This window comes from Pelophylax lessonae, assembly GCF_965119305.1.
Source record: "Pelophylax lessonae genome assembly, chromosome: 11".
In the NCBI taxonomy this organism is placed as follows: domain Eukaryota; kingdom Metazoa; phylum Chordata; class Amphibia; order Anura; family Ranidae; genus Pelophylax; species Pelophylax lessonae.
Genome location: NC_138778.1, coordinates 67072912 through 67095263, shown reverse-complemented (window position 1 = coordinate 67095263; position 22352 = coordinate 67072912). Strand labels below are relative to the sequence as shown.

At 45.0% G+C, this 22352-nt stretch overlaps 1 protein-coding gene across 1 annotated transcript in view; it reads right to left on the bottom strand.

Annotated features, from left to right (window-relative positions):
* The window catches only part of RHBDF2 (rhomboid 5 homolog 2), a 217671-nt gene that overhangs the window by 155138 nt on the left and 40181 nt on the right, over window positions 1-22352 (bottom strand). Inside the window, exon 2 of the mRNA XM_082271201.1 lies at window positions 2015-2136. The gene's annotated coding sequence lies outside the window, so the exon portion shown is untranslated. The remainder of the gene's footprint in view (window positions 1-2014; window positions 2137-22352) is intronic.

Sequence of the window (22352 nt, the reverse complement as noted above, 5' to 3'; positions counted from 1 at the left end):
CTTTGGAATGTGCTGGAGAAGGCTTTGAGCAGGGGGTTCGACTCCCCCATCATCAATACAAGATCTTGGTGAAAATTTTATGCAACACTGGACTGAAATAAATCTTGTGACATTGCAGAAGCTTATCGAAATGCCACAGCGAATGCATGCTGTGATCAAAGCTAAAGGCGGTCCAATGTGTGTGACCTTTGTTTTTTTTGGTGGCAACTTTTTTTGGCCAGGCAGTGTATAACGGGTGCTAATCTTGAGGTCAAATTAAGATTGCGTTTTTAGGCATAGTGTTTGGACTAAAATGCCATTTTCGTTTTAGTCATATTTTGGTCATCTGAATTTTTAGTTTTAGTCGTATTTCATCTATGAAAATATTTGTCGATGAAATTAAACACTGGATGTCACACACCTTCCTCAAACTCAATCTTTCTAAAGCTAAGCTTGTAAAATTTCCGCCTCTCCGATCAACTCATGTCAGGGTGCTGGATGTAATCCTAGACTCGGACCTCTTCTTCAGGCCCCACATCCAATCATTGGCTAAATCTTTCCGCCTTAACCTCCACAACATTTCCAGAATTTGCCCAACACCACAAAACAACGTATTCACTCTTTGGTTAAATCCCACCTTGACTACTGCAACTCCCTCTTCACTGGCTTACCTTTACACAGGCTATCCTCCCTTCAGTCCATTATGAAAGCTGGTACTAGACTTATACACCTTAGTAACCGATCCACGACTGCTGCCCCTTTCTGTCAATCCCTTCACTGGATTCCACTAGCCCAATGTATAAAATGTAAAATACAAACCACAACATATAAAGCCATCCACAACACTGCCCCCAGCAACATCACCAACCTCAACTGCAGAGATCTCCAAAATTGTCCTCTCCTCCCAAGACATCTTGCTCTCTAGCTCCCTTGTTACCTCCTCCCATGCTCTCCTCCAGGACTTTTCCGTAACCTCTCGCATCCTCTGGAACTCCCTACCCCAGTATGTCTGGTCAGCTCCTACCCTGTCCACCTTTAGGCAATCTTTGAAAACAAATTTATTCAGGTTAGCCTACCTCACCTCCAAAAACTGCACTTGAGTCATCTTCATCTGATCATCCCCTGCAGCTATTACCACCTCCCCCTCTCTTTAGATTGTAAACTGCACAAGCAGGGCCCTCCTATTCCTTCTGTCTTGAACTAGTTTTGTAACTGTACTGTCCCCCTTTATTTTGTAAACTGCTGACACTATATAAATCCTGAATATTATAATAAGAAGGTCATTTTCAAACTTTGATCTTTGCACCTTGGTTTGTAGGCATGTGCTGGGTTGTCCACAGACAGGTGGAGAGTTTTTGTCAGAGGGTGGTGGAAGTTCTCCAATCCCAAGCTGTGATATAATCCTTAAGCAACGGGTGAGGAAGCTAGTTAGAGATCCCCTACCAGGTACGGATGCAGACCGCAGGGAGTCCTGTCAAGCAGCTTCGGTTAAGAGTCTATTCCGAATGGCAAGTCATTAAAAAAAACCTGAGAGGAGCACAAGTGAGGTTAATTGGTGTATAAAACCAACTGATGAGATCCCCTTGTGCGGAAATTTAAAAAAAAAAGTATGGCGAGGTTGAGGGGGCTACAATAAGAATTCTATATTTTCACATGATCATATATAATACAGCTAAATTCTGATCAATGCTGGCAGGTTTATACATACCTGTGATAGTTCTAATAGAACTGGTTAGTAATATTTGCTCACAAAGCAGTCCAACTAGTTAGCTCATAGCAATGTGTTTTATAATGACTCCCCCACCACTTATTATATATGTCACTGTGGCCCCGAAGCAGTCCATAGCTGGGGGCCACTGATAAATATGAAAAGCAGAGGAGGCCAAGTAATCAGCAGCATGCTACAAAGCACAGATTTCATCAGAAAAGGCAGAAACCTTCTCACATACCATGCATTTTCTAAGTTTAGTGCCCTGCAATTTTCCAGATATAAAACTGGTAGGGATAATAAACAGACTGGGAGGAATGCGATTACCTGCAGATCAGTTTCTGGGTCTTTTTATGGCTGGGCTCATCTAATTCTTGGCCCCAAGGAGTCTTGTAGAGTGGACATCAGCTTTGCCCCAGACGTTCAGGCGAGGTCCAGCGGCCCACGGGCTAGGGAGAGGTAAAACATTTGTTAGCTGCGGAAGGAAAGAGAACACTTAAAAAAAAAAAAAAAAAAAAAAAGTGTATAGCTTTATATGATAGTAATTCAATCATACTGAAAAAAAATGAAATTGTTTGGAAGCATGGACTATATTGCAGTATTAATAAAGGTCAGTAGGGGGAAGGGACTTCATCGCACATACATGGAATACCAGGACACAGGCTGCCCCTCCCTAGAGAGGGAAAATCACACAGACAAGACAAAAAACTGGCAACAGCATATAGAAAGATCCCTGAAATACTGAACTTAGACAAGTACCAGAAAAGTATACGGCAGGAAAAAAAAAAAAAAAAAAGTACCCTGGATTAGGTCTTTAGTGCACTTTCTAACTTATCCATACAGCCCAGCATATACAGTACTTCGTTTTTAAGTAGAGAGTGAAGAGTTATAACATCTACAAAGCATTTCTTAAACCTGAACTCTGAGCACAAATACCTTTAAACGATCAGCATTTACATTTACAGTAAAACCTTGGTTTGAGAGTAACTTTGTTTGAGAGCGCTTTGCAAGACGAGCACATTTTTTAAAATAAATTTTGACTTGATATACAAGCGATGTCGTGATATACAAGTAGCGTCATGTATAAAAAAGAAGAGAGGAGCATCTAAAGTGTAGCAATATGGTTACATTTAATGAAGGTTCAATATTTAGCAACTCACATGGTTGATGATTAACTACCTCAATACTGGGCACTTAAACCCCCTTCCTTCCCAGACCAATTTTCAGCTTTTAGCGCTGTTGCAATTTGAATGACAATTGCGCGGTCATGCAACGCTGTACCTAAACCAAATTTGTGTCATTTTTTCCCCACAAATAGAGCTTTCTTTTGGTGGTATTTGATCACCGTCAGGTTTTTTCTTTTTTGGTGCACAAATAAAAAAAGACTGAAAAGTTTGAAAAAAAAAAAAAGTTTTTTTGTTTAGGTTATAAAATTTTGTAAATCGATATGTTTTTTCCTGCACTGATGAGCACTGATGATGCCGCACTGACAGGCACTGATGAGGAGACACTGATGGGGTGGCACTGATGGGGTGGCACTGATATGCAGCACTGATGGGCACTGATATGTGGCACTGATAGATAGCACTGATATGCAGCATTGGTGGGCACTGATAGGCAGTGCTGATGGGCACTGATAGGCAGCACTGATGGGCACTGATTGGCGGCACTGATGGGCACTGATAGGTGGCACTGTTGGGCGGCAATGATCGCCACTGATGGGGGGCACTGATGGGCACTGATAGGCGGCACTGGTGGGCAGTAATGGGCACTGGTGGGCGGCACTGATAGATGGCAATAACGGCACTGGTGGGCAGCACTGATAGATGGCATTGGTGGGCAACACTGATAGGGAGGGCACTGGGGGGCTCTCTGAGCCCTGCTTGCCATCCCTGGTGGCCATGGTGGGCATCCCTGGTGGTCATGGGTGGGCATCCCTGGTGGCTTAGTGGCACCCCTCCCCCCCCCCCCCAAGGCTGTACTGGTAATCAATCATCTGATTACCAGCACAGACCCCCCCTGTGATCAGTGAGTAATTAGAAATACTCACTGATCACCCCAGCAGCAGCACCGATCCTCTTCTCTTCTCCTCACTGACAGGATCTGTCAGGAGGAGAAGAGATCGAAGCCGTTACAACGGCTCTATTTACATTACATGACGGCTGTGATTGGACACAGCCGTCATGTGATCAGGAGGGCCAATCACAGGGCCCTCCTGCCGAATGATGTTGCTCTGTGTCCGAGGGACACAGGCACATCGAGATCGCGCCGCTGCGCGTGCCCGCAGCGGCGCGATCTCTCTCCTTCTGAAGGACGTTCCGGAACGTCCATTCAGAAGGACGAGACTCCCACCCGGCCGTATATTCACAATGGCCCGGTGGGAGGTGGTTAAAACAGGCACATCTAAGTAGGCATCTGGGGTAAAGCTGTCCACATAGACCGTGCTCTGCACAGCCATCTTCATCATCCCTTCCCCGCTGCGCTCCACGAGTGATTCAAAGCCTCACTTTCAGATCACTCTGCTGCAGGCTATTCTTCCCGGTCAGGATTGCAGACTGACAGTGGTGAGAGCCAGTGGTTCAGAAGATGATCTATGTGGACAGCTTTACCCCAGATGCCTGCATACTTAGGTGTGCCTATTTTAATCATCAACCATGTGAGTTGCTAAATGTTGAACCTTCATTAAATGTAACCATATTGCTACACTTAGAGGCGCCTCTCATCTCACTTATATTCTGTAGCTCTGCTAGATTTTGCTTCTAATCCCCTTGGGAAGGCTGCATATTGTGGATGTACATTTTATGGTTACACAACCTATCACATTGCTATAATCTTTGTATATAGACTATAAACTGAAGGACTTGTGGAACGAATCATCTGAGTTTCCATTATTTCTTATGGGGAAATTTGCTTTGATATAAGAGTGCTTTGGATTACAAGCATGTTTCCAGAACGAATTATGCTCACAATCCAAGGTTTTACTGTATTTTGTTTACACCAAATGCATTTGAAAACTCAGTTACTACCTTGCAAAAAGTAGCAATGACCCAAAGCCTGTGCAGGCAGAAGAGCTGTGGGAGGGGCTAGACGATCCACTCACAACAGACTGCCTGCAGAAAAGGACAGGAGGGGGCGGTGAAATGACCAATCACCCTGCAGAAGGAGAGAGCAGCAGTGACCTTTTTTTTTTTTTTTTTTTTACAAGAAACTCCTGCATAGAGGTAAAGCTTCACACGATTACTGCACAGATCTGGAAGAAATACACAAGGCATTCCAAGATTTAAGTTAGAATAGACATGCCTCATTTAAACACAATAGTTGCCTATTCCAGAATTCAGCTTTAACCACTTGCTGTCTGCCCCACAGTAGTCTTACTGCTAAAGGGTGGCTCTCCTGTGCAGAATCCCATATACACAAAGCAAGGTCCATAAAGACATGCATGAGCGAGTTTGGGGTGGAGGAACTTGACCCCTGCACAAAGTCCTGGCCTCAACCCGATAGAAGACCTTTAGCATGAATTTCGAGTGGAGACTGTGAGCCAGGCCTTTTCATCCACATCAGTGCCTGACCTCACTAATGTGCTTCTGGAAGAATGGTCAAACATTCCCATAGACACCCCTAAACCTTGTGGACAGCCTTCCCAGAAGAGTTGAAGCCGTTATAGCTGTAAAGGGTGGGCCAACTCAATATTGAACCCTACGGATTAAGACTGGGATGCCATTAAAGTTCATGTGCGTGTAAAGGCAGGTGTCCCAATACTTTTGGCACTATAGAGTATACGTGATTCTACACTTCCGCCTAGGGGGCACGTGCTGCCACCGGCCTGCTTCTGCGGGTGCCAGGCACTGGATGCCGATCTGTGGGTGCCAGGCACTGGATGCCGATCTGTGGGTGCCAGGCACTGGATGCCGATCTGTGGGTGCCAGGCACTGGATGTCCGCTGACATCCGCTAATCGTGTGTACAAAACACAGAACCGAGATCTGCCTATGTAAACAAGGCAGGTCTCCAACCGGGGTCGGGAGGGGGTTATTGATTTTGTATTCCATCTCTTCCCCTAGTAAAAGCAGCATACCGGTATACAGTACACAAAAACACTGGCTAGGCACAAAGTTAACCCTTTGATCACCCTAGATTGTTTAACCCCTTCCCTAGTACATTGACGATATTTTTTTAGCTCTGATCACTGTATTAGTAATCACTGGTTCCCGCAAGTTGTCAAAAGTGTCAATTCGTGTCAGATTTGTCCGCTGCAATATAACAGTCCCGTTATAAGTTGCTGATCCCCACTGTTACTCGTATAAAAAAATAAGTAGAATAAAAATTACATAAAATATATCCCTTGGTTTGTAGACGCTATAACGTTTGCATCAATATTACCAATCAATATTACGCTTTTTAGGATTTTAACCAAAAATAATGTTTCAGAATACATATTGGCCTAAATTTCCCATTTCTAATGAAGAAATGTGTACATTTTTTTAACCACTTGCCGACCACCGCAAGTACATTTACTGCGGTGGTCAGCCCCTCCTGGGCAAAGTGACGTAGTACTACGTCGCTTGCCCAGGAGCCTGCAGGGGGCGAGCGCGCGCCGCCGGGGGTGCGCTCCCGCCTCCGCTTGTTCACAGGCATTCCTGCGCGAGTGACCGGCGGCTCCGATGTCCGCCAGCCACTCGCGATCTCCCGCTGGAGAGGGAGAAAGGCAGGCGGCTGATGTAAACAAAGTCGCCTGTCATTCTCCCTGATGTAACTGCAGAGATCATACGATCCTGCTATGTAGGATTGCATGTCTCTGTGGTTACATCAAAAGCCACGCCCCTTGACAGTTAGAATCACACCCCTAGGGACACACTTAACCCCTTGATCGCTAATAAAGTTAACCCCTTCCCTGCCAGTGTCATTTTTACAGTAACAGTGCATATGTATAGCACTGATTACTGTAGTAATGTCACTGGTACTCCCAAAAATGTCAGTCAGGGGTCCGATCTGTCCACCGCAATATCGCAGTCCCGCAAAAAAAAAAAAAAAAAAATTTGCAGATCGCCGCCATTACTCGTTAAAAAAAAATAAATAAAAAAAACGGCATAAATCTTTCCCGTAGTTATTAAACGCAATAACTTTTGCGCAAACCAATCAAAATACGCTTATTGCAATTTTTTTTTACCAAAAATATGTAGCAGAAAAAAAATTGGCCTAAAATGTTAAAAAAAATTTGATTTTTACTTTTTTTTGAGAATTTCATATAAAAAAAAAAAAAAAATGGTTGAAAAAGATTGTTATTTTTTCAAAATTGTCGCTCTTTGTTTATAGCGAAAAAAAAAAAAAATAAAAAATAAAAATCGTACAGGTGATCAAATACCACCAAAAGAAAGATCTGTTTGTGGGGAAAAAAAGGACGTCAATTTTGTTTAGGTACAGCTTCGCACGACTGCGCAATTGTCCATTAAAGTCACGCAGTGCCGAATCGCAAAATAGGCCCTGGTCTTTGAGCAGGAAAATCCTCCGGGGCTTAAGTGGTTAATGTTGATATAGTTTTATATAAAATGTAAAAAAAATGTTTTTTTTCTAAGTTGTTGGTCTTTTTTTGTTCAAAGCCCAAAAATTTAAAAACATAGTGGTAATCAAATACCAAAGTACCACTATTTGTGTGAAAAAAATATGACAATTTTATTTGTGTACAGCGTTGCATAACCGCACAATTGTCAGCAATTAGAGTAACGTAGTGCTGTATCAAAAAATGGCCTGCTCATGAAAAGGGGGGGGGGGGGGTATCTTCTGGACGTCAGGTGGTTAAAATGTATCTATGTAAAATGTAGCCCAAATAAAAAACATAAAACGTTTTGGACACCCAAAAGAGTCAGAGGGTTCATTTTGGGCAGTAACTTGTGGCAAGGGGCTGTGTGATTAGCCTTTTACCTCATCACATAGCTCCTTTTTAGTAACCACTTAAGCCCCGGAAGAATTTACCCCCTTCCTGACCAGGGCCTATTTTGGGATTCGGCACTGCGTGACTTTAACGGACAATTGCGCGGTCGTGCGACGCTGTACCTAAACGCAAAAAGCGTATTTTGATTGGTCTGCGCAAAAGTTATTGCGTTTACTAAGTGAAAGATTTCTGTCATTTTTGGTGGGTTTTTTTTTAACGCGTAATGGCGGCGATCTGCGATTTTTTTTGCGGTACTGCGACATTGCGGCAGACAGATCGGACCCTTGACTGACATTTTTGACACTTTTGGGGTTACCAGTGACATTACTACAGTAATCAGTGCTATATATATGCACTGTTACTGCAAAATGACACTAGCAGGGAAGGGGTTAACTTTATTGGGGAAGGAGGAGTTAAGTGTGTCCCTATGGGCGTGCTTCTAACTGTGATTGGACATGGCTACTGGTGTAGGAACAGTGATCAACGGTCCTACATAGTAGAACCGTATGATCACTATTAATACACAAGGGAGAATGACAGGTGGCTTGCTTACATTAGCCGCCTGCCTTTCTCCCTTCACGGCGGACGATCGCGAGTGACCGCCGGTCACACGCACGGACTTCCCAGGGAACGAGCCGGGGCGGGCGCACGCTCGCCCGCTAATGGCTCACAAGCAAGTGACAGGCTAGTGACGTACCCATACGTCACTTTGCCTGGCCGGGGCTGACCGCCGCAGTATATGTACTTGCGGCGGTCGGCAACCGGTTAACCACTTTGCCACTGAGTACCGTAGTACTACTGCAGCAAAGTGGCTCGTTATCGTCTGACGACGTAGACTTACGTCGTCAGACACTCCCCCTTGTAGGCGGCGCTCGCGCGCCGCCGGAGGCTCGCTCCCGCTGTATTCAGTCACAGTGGGAGTCGGGCCAGGGGAGGAGCAGCGGCGATCGCCGGGGATCTAGTATGGAGATCCAAGTGACAGGGAGTGACAGATCGGAGTGTTCAGCATAGCTGAACACTCCGATCTGTCCCTGGCTCACACAGTCACCTCCCCCCCCACACGTCAGTAAGCACCAGGCATACATTAACCCCTCCCTCTCCAAAAAAATTAACCCCTTCCCTGCCAGTGTCATTTTTACAGTAACAGTGCATATATATAGCACTGATTACTGCAGTAATGTCACTGGTACCCCCAAAAGTGTCACAAATGTCAGTCAAGGGTCCGATCTGTCCGCCGCAATGTCGCAGTCCCGCAAAAAAAAAAAAAAAAAAAAAAAAAAATAAAAAAAAAAAAAATCGCAGATCGCCGCCATTACGCGTTAAAAAAAAAAAAAAAAAAAACACCAAAAATGACAGAAATCTTTCCCTTTGTTAGTAAACGCAATAACTTTTGCGCAAACCAAAATACGCTTATTGTGAATTTTTTTACCAAACATAGGTAGCAGAAAACAAATTGACCAAAAATTTAAAAAAATTTTGATTTTTACATTTTTTGGGGGGAATTTCATATAAAAAAATGTGAAAAATATTGTTGTTTTTTCAAAATTTACGCTCTTTTTTTGTTTATAGCGCAAAAAGTAAAAATCGCACAGGTGATCAAATACCACCAAAAGAAAGCTCTGTTTGTGGGAAAAAAAGGACGTCAATTTCGTTTGGGTATGGCGTCGCACGACCGCGCAATTGTCAGTTAAAGTCGCACAGCGCCGAATCCCAAAAAGTGGCCCCGACGTAAGACAGCAAAATGCTCCGGTGGTAAAGTGGTTAAGGACTTTATTTGAAGTGTACAAAATGACACTCGGTTCCTGTAGCCGCATAGCAGCAAAATGCATTGCACAACTATGGAACCGGGGAGGGGGGGACATGCGGCACCATCCAGTGAGGGGCAATAAGATGCAGCATGTCTGTATATCGTACCTCGCTGCTTGCACCTGCAGGCTGTGTAGTAGTGAGAACAGGGGAGCATAGAAAATAGTGTGACCGTCATTCTTCCAGTGCAGAAAAACGCCAGACAGCGCACTACTGTGAACAGACCCTTGAGAGAATCGTTCAAACCATCTTATTGTGTATATCTTCCTTCACTTCTGTTGCCGAAAACATTAACGGTAAGTGAAAGGAGATCTCACTAAGGTGTCCTTTTATGAAACGGAGATGAGCAGTGATCCTGCTGATCACAGCTCATTTCCGATCATTCTCAGTTTATGAAACAGAAATGATCGCAGGAGAACATGTTCTCCGCTGATCATCTCTTCACATGTGAATCTGTCATTGACAGACACAGAAATGGCCAGGCTATGAAGCTGCGATCCCCGCACTTCACTGGCGATCTGGGTCAGAATTCACACTCCTGGGTTCACCAGCCTGGAGCTTGTGAAGCGGGGAGTGAAGACAGAATCGGGGGAGAACTGAGGGGGAAAAAGGAAGATTATTGACTTCCTTCTTCCTCGTTCAGACCCCCCAACACAGTAATCATGTCCCCCTGCCATATTTATGTATATATATACATGTATATATATACACACATACACGTAGATATCTATTTAATGTGTATATATATATATACACAATGTATGTGTGTGTGTATTCAGTGTATATATATATATATTTATGTAAGGGGACTATTATTTATAACCTCCTGTACTCAGCAGTGATAATTTATCTCTGCTTGTTAAAGCGCGCGAGGGATTTTCATACTACTGTAATCTCGCTTTGTCTCACGAGATTACAGATGCTCCATTGACTTCTACACAGATCTCCGAGAAAACTGTTCTCCTCTGATCACCCTGGGTGAACTGAAGTTCTCCGATTCATAAAATGGGTGCCAGATGTGATCATTTTCCCCGGAGAACTGTAGAGAAGCCAACGGAGAAAAAAATTCACCCGTTCATAAAAGGACACCTTAAGGTAAATCTTCTCAGAAAGTTATCACCAGAAGAAGCGTCCTCATTGGAGGATTTTCCCTCTATTGTTCCGGTGACAACACAAATTTTGGATCTTTTCCTACTTGCAGTGACCATGTTTACCAGGAAATAGTGAGCGATCTCCCCATACAGAGCTACAGAAAGAAATAAAAGCTTCATAGGGGTACTAACCCTCCATTTACACTATTCAAAAAGAGAAACAAAAGGCTTTAAGCCCTGTTCACACTAATGCAACATGTGCTACGACTTTGTGAGCACATGTCGCATGAGAAGTCGCACCCCATTTAGTGCAATGTAACTATTTTAATAGGAGCGACTTAAGTCGCTCGGACTTCAAAAAAAGGTTCCTGCACTACTTTGGCCAGACTTCTATACGACTTGCATTGACGCAAGGATGTTGGCTTCAAAGTCCAGTGTGAACCAGGCCTAAGATTCACTTTAATCCTTTCACTGCCAGAGATCCCTGTGCTCAATTTGTTATTTCTCTGGTGGGGATCTAACAGCTTTGGGCTGGCACATGCAGTGGCCATAGAAGCGGTTGGGCAGATTTACAGCCTGCCCAGATTATTTTTACATCAAAGACCTGATCCTGATTTTAAATATGAAAACAAGTTTAAAGTGTCATTAAACCCACATCATTAAAAACGATCATCAATAAATGCTGTTTTACATGATATTTACACTAAAGCCCTGTACACACAATAAGAAATTCGGAAGGGATGACCGATCTGCCGATTTTCGGATTGTTAGTATGGTGCTTTCGACAGCCGCCTCCGACTTTTCGGCTGACAAAATCCTGATGTGCAGGCATTAAAATTTTTGTCCTCCGTCAACACACGTCCGATTTTCTTCTCATTAGTACAGATTTCAAAGGGGAAAAAGCTTATGAGCAAGACTAGGCATGCTCAGAGATGAAAGAACACAGAAAGCAATCCAACACATGACATCACTTCTGAAGTAGAATTCTGTCATACGGGAAAATTTGTGTGCAGTCTAGAGAACATTGCAACCAACAGACACCGCTCTGGACAAAAGACGGACGACCGGTCGGCGGAAATTCGTAGCGTGTGTACGGGGCTTTAGTCATTATGGGATTCATTTTCCGTATTCTGCAAAAAAAAACCTGGTTGATCCCGCTGGTCTCTCCCTCCTTCCTGTCCATGTCCCCACTGCATCTGGGTAGTTTTCAGAGCACTGTTTGCAGCTAGTGCACATGCTCAGTTTTCAGTGTATATCCTACCCTGAGCATTTCCTCCCTATCACATCTGAGCAGCCCATGCGACTCTAGAAAGTGAAAGTGTGCACGGATGTTGGAGTCTACACAGTGGTAAATGACAGCCCACTCCCTCCATCCCCCTCTATGCCCATTAACCAGCTAAACACAATAGGGGCAGGATACATGTCGATTAATAGAGGCGTCACCTCCCTCTTAAAACACAGGCTGGAGGGGCGTGACAAAGCCGATGAATGGCAGAAATCTATCCATATCATGTTATTTCCAAAAAAATAATTAAAAGATTTAATTTCAAATATATATTTGCATGACAATTTAAAACAGTTTATTAGGATTTATTTTTACTCTATATTCCAAAAGGAGCTTTTTTTTAAATATTTTGAATAAGTGATCAACGGCAAAGGACTAGAAGCTCCTCCTGCTACTTTTTCCCTGCAGACAGGCTGGGAGAGAGCTGAGCCATATAACAGCTGTATATCGATTAGGAAATAAGGTACTTAGAATTTTTATTTAAATTACAGTGCCATGACCCACATACAGAAAGAGGGAATAATGTAAATTAAACAGTGTTTAGTATCAATTTAACTGGAACTTGAATTAACCCTTTAAACTCCATAATAATGTGTGGATAAAAGTCATTGTCAGTCTAAGGGTAAAGGAAACCAATCCGGAGTTATTTATGGAGGCTGCCATTGAAGACCCGTTCTGTAAATGCTAGCTGACCTGCAGTTGTGGCAATTTCTAGTGCCAACGGTATAAGTAAATGTAAAAAAACGACAGGATCCACCTCAAAGGGCGCCCCAACTAAAATGATCCTACCACAGCGCCTCTGCAAAATAGAAGATAATGCAAGCAAATAGATATAAGTAAATGATCCAAAACAAGTACACAGAGCAGTTCTGGAGAACCTATCACCTGCTGATGCTGTGTTCCAGGATACAGCAGATGTATTTCAGGTAAATGACTAGCGTAATGATGGAGTCAACCATGAATGTGTTGCATTTAAAAGGATACGTCTTAAGCAATTATGATCGATCATATTCAATTGCTGGGGAGGTGGCCAGAAAAGAACACAAAGAGTGCACTTTATCTTATAAAGCTGGGTCTAGGAACACCACTACCTGCTAAAGTGGATCTGATTGGCCTTCTGCCATTCATCTTGTGCTCCTCGCTGGCTACAACAAAGTACAACTGGCACAAATTCAGTTCCCAGCATTGCTCCTTACAGACAAGGCTTGATTTTAGACGTGCTGAACCCTGTCTGTGGAGCCCAGGCCAGGGTGACCTACAGTTCTAGCCTCACCCACAACCAGAGCATGAGAGGTAGTTTGCAGAGCGCGTGATGAATAGCCAGAGACTCTGCAGGGGTCATTCATACTCATACATGAAATGCAATAAATTCTTGTATGGCCGTTTGTACAGGTGGCTGTATGCAAACATCTGTCAATTGCTCCTGCAGAGATATGCTAACTTTCCACACTGTGCGGCCCTAAAAAGCTTGCTGAACCACGCTGTTTTTTTTTATTTTTTGCGATATAAAGAAAAAAATACCGACAATATTTTTTACTTGCTGCAATATAACATCCAATAAAAAAAAAAAAAAAAAAAAAAAAAAAAAAAATCGAATTTTTTCTTAAAATTTAGGCCAATGTGTATTCTGATACATATAGGTTTGATAACAAACAAAAAAAAAAACCCCAATTAGTGCCGGTTCACACTATTGCGATGCGAGAACACTGCGAATTACTGCGTGTTCCCGCATTGCATCCGCAGCACAGTCACACTGCCATATGCGATACGCTGGGGGTGTCAATTCAAAGTTAACGACACCCCCAGATAAGATCGCATATCGCAGTGCGATCTGACAGTTCGCACAGGAATCGGATCACACTGGTGTGAACCATCATGCGTTTCAATTCTGCAGCGGACCGAAAAAATGGTCCTGTGCGAGTTCACTGCGATTACAGTGCGAATTCAGCTGTACAAACTGTATGGCTGAACTTGCACCGCACAGACATCGCCTATGATTTTAGGAGCAGAGCGCTCCGAATCATATGCGATGTCTGATCGCATTAGTGTGAACCGGCACTAAGCGTATATTGATTGGTTTGCATAACAAAAAAGTTATAGCGTCTACAAACTTTAGGATAGTTTTATTTATTTTTTTTTTTTAATAACAATGGCGGCGATCATCAACTTATAGCAGGACTGCGATATTGCGGCAGACATTGACACTTTTTGGGGACCAGTGACACGAATACAGTGATCAGTGCTTAAAAAAAAAAAAAAAATGGGATTTTTGACTTGCCATAAAATCCATTTCTCTGATGTTCATTGGATGGACACAACTCCTGATCTTCTTAACCATTGGGACGTCCCAAAGCAGTGTTAAACATGAGGGGTGTGAACAGCGAACTCCTAAGGCTAACTATAGCCAACCAGGTAAATAGGAGCTCAACCAAACTGAAGCTCACCTGAAAAAAACAAAAAAAGACGCCTTCAAAGAGGACCAGGTCCTCTAACAGCAGTCTGTAAAACCTTGCGGCCAAAGGAAGCATCCGCAGATACCAACACATCCACTTTATAGAACTTTGTGCACTGACGACCAGGTAGCCACCTTGCAAACCTGTGTCACTGACACCTGATGATTGAAGGCCCAGAAGGCACTGAGCGCCCGAGTAGAATGCGCCTTGACAGGGAAAAGGAGGAACATGACACTTGATGGAATAGACCTGAACTACCGTCTGTCTGAACAATCTGGAAATGGTCGCAGAGGAAGCGGACAACCCTTTCCAAGGCTGATCAGTGGGCTCAAATAGTAAGTCTGACTTCCTAAAAGACTCTGCCAGGTACACCCTAATTGCCCGGACCACAGCCAAGGCATGCAAAGCAATTTCCTTCAGATGTTTTAGCCTGGGACACAGGGAAGGCAACACATCTTCATTCAAATGAAAATCAGAGACAACCTGAGGAAGGGACGACGGACAGAGGCGAAGAACTACCTTATCTCTGTGAACCACTAAGTAAGGTGAACGACAGGATAACGCCACCAATTCTGACACCTTGCGTGCAGAGGTGATAGCCACCAATAGGTCATCTTCTGGGACAGCATAAGCAGGGGAATCTCCCAAAGATTCTCAAAAGGAGGCTTCTGGAAGACAGAGCACTAAATTGAAATCCCAAAGTGACAACAGAGACCGCACTGGAGGGATCAAGTGCCTAACTCCCTGAAGAAAAGTACGTACCAGGGAGTATGTGGCCAAGGACCATTGAAAGAAGACCGCTAAGGCCAACGCCTGACCCTTGATAATACTCAAGGCCAGTTTCTGCTCAACCCCCCTGCTGAAGGAAGGTCAAGATCCGAGCCACCAAGAGATTCAAATCACGCAATGTATGTCTTCCATGTACGATGGTAGATCTTCCTAGAAGTAGATTCCCTACCTTTTAAAAGCGTTGGAATCACCGACTCAGACAAACCTCTATCTGCACCTGGCATTCAACCAACCGTCAAAGCCAGCAACTATAAAGCAGGATGGAAGATTGAGCCTTGGGACAGCAGATCCTCCCTGAGAGGAAGCTTCCAAGGAACGCTGGCGACCAGCCGCACCAGATCGGCGTACCAAGCCTGGCGAGGCCAGTCCTGGGCCATTAAGATGACCGGAATCCATTCTGCCTCAAACCTGCGGAGAAGTCTTGGCAGAAGCTAGAGAGGAAAGGCATAAATCATATGCCGATGGCATCCGCCAGAGGATCCCGTGACCGAGCCACAAACCTCTGCACCTTTCGGTTGAGCCCAGACGCCAACAGATCCACTTCGGAAGTGCCCCACCAAAGACACAACTAATGAAACACCTCTGGATGAAGGGACCACTCCCCTTGGTCCAATGCCTGCCAACTGAGGTAATCTGCCTGCCAGTTTTCCACCCCTGCCATGTGTATGGCGGAGAAGGCTGGAACGAATCATTCTGCCCATCTTAGAATGCTGGCTACCTCCAGATCCACCAGGACACTTCTTGTGCCCCCCTGGCTCAGCCAGATCTGATTGTCCAGAGACTGTGGATTCTTGTCCCATTTCACCAGAATCTCCTTGCAGGGACCTCATATGGAACTGTGCAAATGGAACTGCCTCAAAAGGTAGACACCCTTTAGGCCCAGCATCCGCATGCAAGTAGCCAAACCGTACGACCTCGTGGAGCCACTTGTCTTGTACCAGGAAGTCCACGGGTCCGGGAACCAGAGAAGACGTCAGTGAGGGCGCACCTTCCTGCTAAAGGGGCTATATCCGTGGGTCTGGAGAAGCCCGCTCTTGACTTGCCAGACCAGGTTTGCTTGGATCTTCCAGAGGAGGCCCTGAAGAGCTTCGATCCCTTGTTAGTCGACCCTGAGGGATGAAAAAAATTATTAGCCTAGAAGGAGGGCCTATGGCTACGACGAGGGTCCTTGACCTTAGTAGCCTGCGGAAGAAAGGTACTCTTCTCCCCTGCGAGACCTTTAATAATGTCATCCAGGGTAGCACCAAACCGACAATCGCCTTGAAAGGGAGATCAGTAATGCCTTTTGAGAAAATGCCACCCAGAAGGCTCCACAGACATGGCCGCCTCCGCTGTTTTCTATGGCAGGCAACTGCAAACTGGCCGCTGGACTACACAAACATGACCGCCATGCATTGCAGCACAAGGCTTCAACAAAATGGCAGCCCCACACAGCACTACAAAGCTCCCAGGGACCCAGAATGGATCCCTAGGCCTCAAGGACAGGCCCAGGCAGGATGGGGGGCCCTGGGAGGAGCCCCCACCAGGTACAGCCTTCCTCCGCACAGACGATTGCCTGGCAGCGCCCCTCCCCCCACCCATAACCAGCATAGCGCCCTACCCCCCACCCCAGTAGGTGGACCAGACAACCCACACAGCTCTAGCATAAGTGGAGGGGGAGGGGACAGATGAAAGGGGGTGCCTGACAGGGAGGGGAATCCTGGGGACCAACCGACCCCTGGGGAGGTCCACGTTCACCCCAAAACCCTCCAGGGGAGGAGGGGGGGGGGACAGCTACTCACCATACCAGGAACCAGACGGGCACCGCTCCGGACAGAACCCCTCACCATCGAAATTGGGGGGCTGTCAACAGAAAGGAAAAATCCCAGCAAGAAATGGGTCCTTACTCCTGACTAGGCAGAAAAAAAAAAAAACTGAGTACCTACAGCAGAGGGAGGGAGTATACCCCCCCTGGGACTGCCCATAGGCATAGCCAGACTTTTTTTCTGCCTAGTGGCCTACTCCTGTAGGGGCAGTATAACCCAATGGTTAAGATCAGGAGCTGTGTGTCAATGAATGAAAGAGAAATATGCAGTCACTTCATGAATGACATTGGCTGGGAAGGGGTTAACATCAGGGGCGATCAAAGGGGTAACTGTATGTCTAACCCGTGTGTTTTACTAGGGGAAGAGAGAGAACTTATTCCTTTGCAGGGACACAAATTTCATCCCTTCCCCTCCTTTTAGGGCGGCGATCTGCCTTGTTTACATAGGTAGATCGCAATTCTGCCCAACGATCAGCAGGTGCTGGAAGACATTGGGTACCGTGCACTTGCCGATCGGCTTCTGCTGTGTGTAATCACAGCGGAAACGAGTCGGCGCGCATGCGCGCCCCCTACCCGGGTATGTCAGATCACGTATATAATATATATATATACACACACATGATCTGGCACACAGGTGCCACCCTGTAGCAGTAAAACTAGAATGCATAAAAGGTATAAAAAAAAAACCTTCATCCTTTAGTATCACTTTAAAAAAAAAAAAGGCTTTGGATATTCTTTATTTGGGTGAACTTTTCTCGATCTGGCGTTTATGTGTGTAGAGCCACCCAAAACGATGTGCAGGCAGTCTGTGTACAGGTAGTGGCTGTACGGACTCCAGCACACAGATGACTTTGACAGGCGTGCAGGGGTGGGTGCGCGGCCCTTAGCGTGTACGGCTTACATTCAGAGCTGTGCCCCCCCACTCATGCACTCCTGTGCGCTAAAGTCTGTACCACCATTGAGTGGTCATTAGTAGCTCCACACACAAACGCACGCTACGGGTCTCAGCACCCATGTGAATAAGGCCTCAGCATTTCTTGATGCTTGGAGGCGTTTTATAGCTTGAAGTGCAAATCTTCCAAACAGTTAAAAACTTCAAAAGGTACTGTGGTTGAGCGCCACGCTAAGAATTTACATGTGGGAGACTTTTCTCCTTAGCTCGGTGTGAGGGAAGCACTTCATTACAGCATTGTCAGCCTTGTTTTGGTCGGGACATGTTTGTCATACAACCCCGTGACCCCAAGGATTGTGTCATGGCTCTTTTCCCCTGAAGTCACATATCTTCTCTTGTTCCATGTTGTAATATTTTTACAGATGCCATGTCTGAACTTGTTGTAGGGGAATTCTGCCCGTCTTACAGCTCATGGCAAAGGGGATTTACCACGATTCATTTCCATGATACATGACCATTAGAAATAAAATCGCCAGCTCATGTTACAGACTGGAAATGCTCCTCGAAGAGGCTGTCACCTGCTGACATGGAGGGGATATTGTGTGGGAAGAAGGGAACTGGAGTGTATTAAAACGGTCCCGTCTCCACCCCCAGCAGCTATGCACATCTGGCACAAGCCATCTGTGAAAGAAATGGCAGCATGCTGGAGCCGAGGACCTATGCAGGGTTAGGGGAAATGTAATACATAATGCAAAAATCAATACACAGCCAACAGCTCTCCACATAATGGACTGACATACTTTTCCAACGTATCTTCTATAATCCGTTTACTTCTTTAACATAAAAGAAGGGCACTTTAGGGCCAGTGTAAACCAAATGCAGTCCAGTGTTTTTTTTTTTTTTTTGCATCAAAAACACATGGAAAGTAGGTTATATTGTTCCCAATGGCATAGTTCACACCAGTGCTTGTATTTCCAGTTGCAGGAAAAAAAAAAAAGTAGAACATGCTGCATTTTTCCTGCACTGGAACACCGTAAAAAAAAAAAAAAAAAAAAACACATCAAAAACATACTGGAATGCACCTAAACAAACCAAAAACGCATTGGAACACACATGTCCATATTTAAGGTTAAGAAAAAAAGAATGGGAAAAAAATGCACTGGACTGCATCAAAAACGCACCAAAAACGTGCATCCAAAAAAGCATCTGGAACACCTCCGGACTGTGTAGGTGCAACACAGCATACCCATGGTTCTGCCACGGGTTAGCTGCACTTTGCTATGGACTTTCATTATGTCCTGTGGTTTTGGTGGGTAAGTGCGCCAAACCTGCAGAACATATTTGGAAGTCTATGGCAAAGCACAGTTAACTCACACCAAAACCGCAAGTATGCTGTGTTGCACCCACAATTTGGGAAAACTGCACTGTATCAATGTGAAAACACCCCAATGAAGTTAAATATATTTTATTACACACGTAATGCAACCAGTACAAATGCCTTCAAGATGAATTCCAGGTATGAATATTTTATACATAGTTACATTGTTCCAAGATGGAATGCATATGCCATACCGATACCTGTAAGATCTCCCTAGAAGCTGGAAATAACTGAAGTAGCCACCGCTACAGCCAGGGGCATAGATAAGGGGGGAGTCAGGGGGGTCCAAACTCCCCCCCCCCCCCCCAAAGCATCGGTCAATTTCACAGCAGCTAGGCTAGTGTAGCCTATCAGCTGCAGGAGCTGCGCTGCCACTGGGAAGACCACCCGTCTCATCCATGAGGCTGAGAGGCTGGGCCCGGCTGACATTGAAGCCATGGTTACCATTTGCTTCCCTAACAGATGTGCCTGCTGGGGGCGCTGTATATACTGTATAAATACGTTCCACAATTTGTCACAGCGTGGCTAATTATTGTTCTCTGGGTACTCAAGGCTGAATTCCACCCCCCCCCCCCCTCCCAGGAAAATAAATTATCTACGGCCCTGGCTACAGCCACCAGTGACCTCCACTAGCTTCCAGGTCCCACACTGGTTCACACCAGGGGTGGACTGACAACTCATGGGGCCCCCGGGCAATCAGAGATCATGGGGCCCCCTGTGTCCACACTCAAGCCACACAAAGCCCCACCTACAAATTGCAGCTCAGCCACATAGAGTGGGCATTTTAATATCTACCACAGCACAGCCTGCATGGAAGTTCCTGGCTTCTTCCTGCAGTGTGTAGCCTCTCATGGGGCCCCCTACTGACCCTGGGCCCTCGGGCAGTGCCCTAATCCCCGAATGGTCAGTCCGCCCCTGGTTCACACTTATGCAGTTTGCTTTTGATCCGTTTCTGAAGTGCTTTTGGCTGTGCGTTGTGTTTTTGCAAATGCGTTTCTAATGCGGTTTTTACATGCTATTGAATGCATTTTTTTATGCTTTTGGCCAAGTTTTTCTTGGGCAGATTAAAAAAAAAAAAAAAAAAAAAACGCAAAATGCATCAAAAACACACTACACTACAAGTCGATTAAACAAAAAAACTCACCATTTTGAGTCTAAAAAAAAACCCTGACCCCTTACCAAAAATGCAGTTTGTTGAAAAAAAAAAAAAGCATAAAATGTGAACTTATCCCATAGAAAACCACGTTTAAGGATAAGTCCAGTCTAAAACTAACGCTATACCTGCTCTGCCACATTCTAAGACTATTCTATCTAACCCTGCAAAGCAAAAATCACTGTACTTACCTTTTCTACACTCGGTCCGGTCTCCAGTGACGGAAGCTCTGTGCAGGAGAGGACCGACAACGGCAGTGAAATGAATGAATGGGAAGGGACGTCATACATAGAAGGGACGTCACCTCTTCCATTGTCAAGTGCCTCTCCTGCACCCGCCTCCAAGCTGAAGCCACCGCTGACAGCTCAGCCTGGGACTGGACCAGATCGGGTGTAAAATAGGCAAGTACAGCGATTTGTGCTTTACAGGGTTAGATAGAATAATCTTACAATGTGGCACAGAGCAGGTTTAGCGGTTGTTAGGTTTTGACTCGACTTACCCTTTAAATGGACAGCAGCACGTTTCTGCAAAAAGCACCAAAAAAAAAAAAAAAGCATAGGTGTGTACTAGGACTGTTGAGAGGCTGTGCTGTGGCATTCTAAATAAAGGAGTGTGACCACTTGGCACAGGTGCCATTCGGAGAAGAGTAATATAAGTGTTGTGCTAATGCCTCCACAAAATGATATTAACCCCTCTCCGCTGCCGCCCCCAGTTCTTTAGGAAAATCTAAAGGTCGTGAGGTTAAGGCAGCCGATCTGATTAATGTGACCACTGTTTTTGGCTATCACACGATGGGAAGCTCCCAATCGCAGGTATGCATCGGGAGCTTTCAGTAATATTTTAGTTAGGCCTCTTTCAAACTTGTGGGACTTGTCCTGCGACTTGGCACTACAAAATCCCATTGACAAGTCATACCCCATTATTTTCAATGAGTACCATTCATATCCGTGCGACTTCAAAGTAGCCCCTGCACTATTTTGGTTATCAGCGTACAGCCGGCGGTTAATATACAATACACAATCACTGCAAACCACAAGAGTGTCTAATGTTACTCAACATTTATATAAACTTGTGCGAAACCAAAAGTGATATACAGTGAATAATTCTGAACAATCCAAGAAATTCCAACGCAAAAGTCCCAATTCCACTGTTCTATGCAGATGAAATCCAAAAGGTTCTTCCTATAAGTGTAATCCTGCCTGTGATATCCACACCACCTCAATGCCAGGAGTGAGCACTTACCAGAAATTAATGATCCCAGTGCCTTAGTGGTCATGAACAGCATAGATGATATATTGTTACGATGAATACACCCAAATGTTGCATAAAGGGCTATACCGCTTTCCATAAAAATCAGCCTCAGTCCCGGTTCACACTAGGGCGACCTGTGAGGCGACCTGGTCGCCGCAGGTCGCCTCCCATAGGGAAGCTGCGGACCCGTTCTAATAGGAGCGACACAAGTCGCTCGACTTAGAAAAAGGGTCCGGAGATTCTTTGGGGCGACCAGGAGGCGACCGCCATAGACTTCAATGTTATGAAGTCCGTGGCGGCTGCTCCGAGGTCGCGGCGCGCTGCTCGCACCGCGACCTCGGAGGTCGCGGTCCGAAGTAGCGTCGCCCCAGTGTGAACGGGGCCTCATAAGAAACGTATGTAAAGTAAAAAAAACAACAAAAAAAAACAAAACAAAAAAAAAAAACACAAACACAGGAACACTCCCAATGGTGTAATGCTGGCCATACACTATACGAAAAAAAATCGGCGGCAATTCAATCGTTTGGACAGTGCTTTCGTTTTTTTGGCCAATTAATGGGCACAAATCTGTAACCGATTGGGACGTTTTTGAGCCAAAAAAGTTTGGAAATTTTCTGCCAAATGAAAGATAAATTGAAAAGGTTATTGTGTTTCTCATCCAAACTGTTTGCACTAGGTAAAAAAAAAAAAAAAAAAAAAAAAAACTATTAATTTATGTCCACTGAACGATTTATCGGTCATTTCATGATGACACTATCGTTTGCCCTCACCGATGAGTGTTCGTTTTTCTAAAAGAAGTTCGAACTATTTTTCGTATAGTGTATGGCCAGCATAA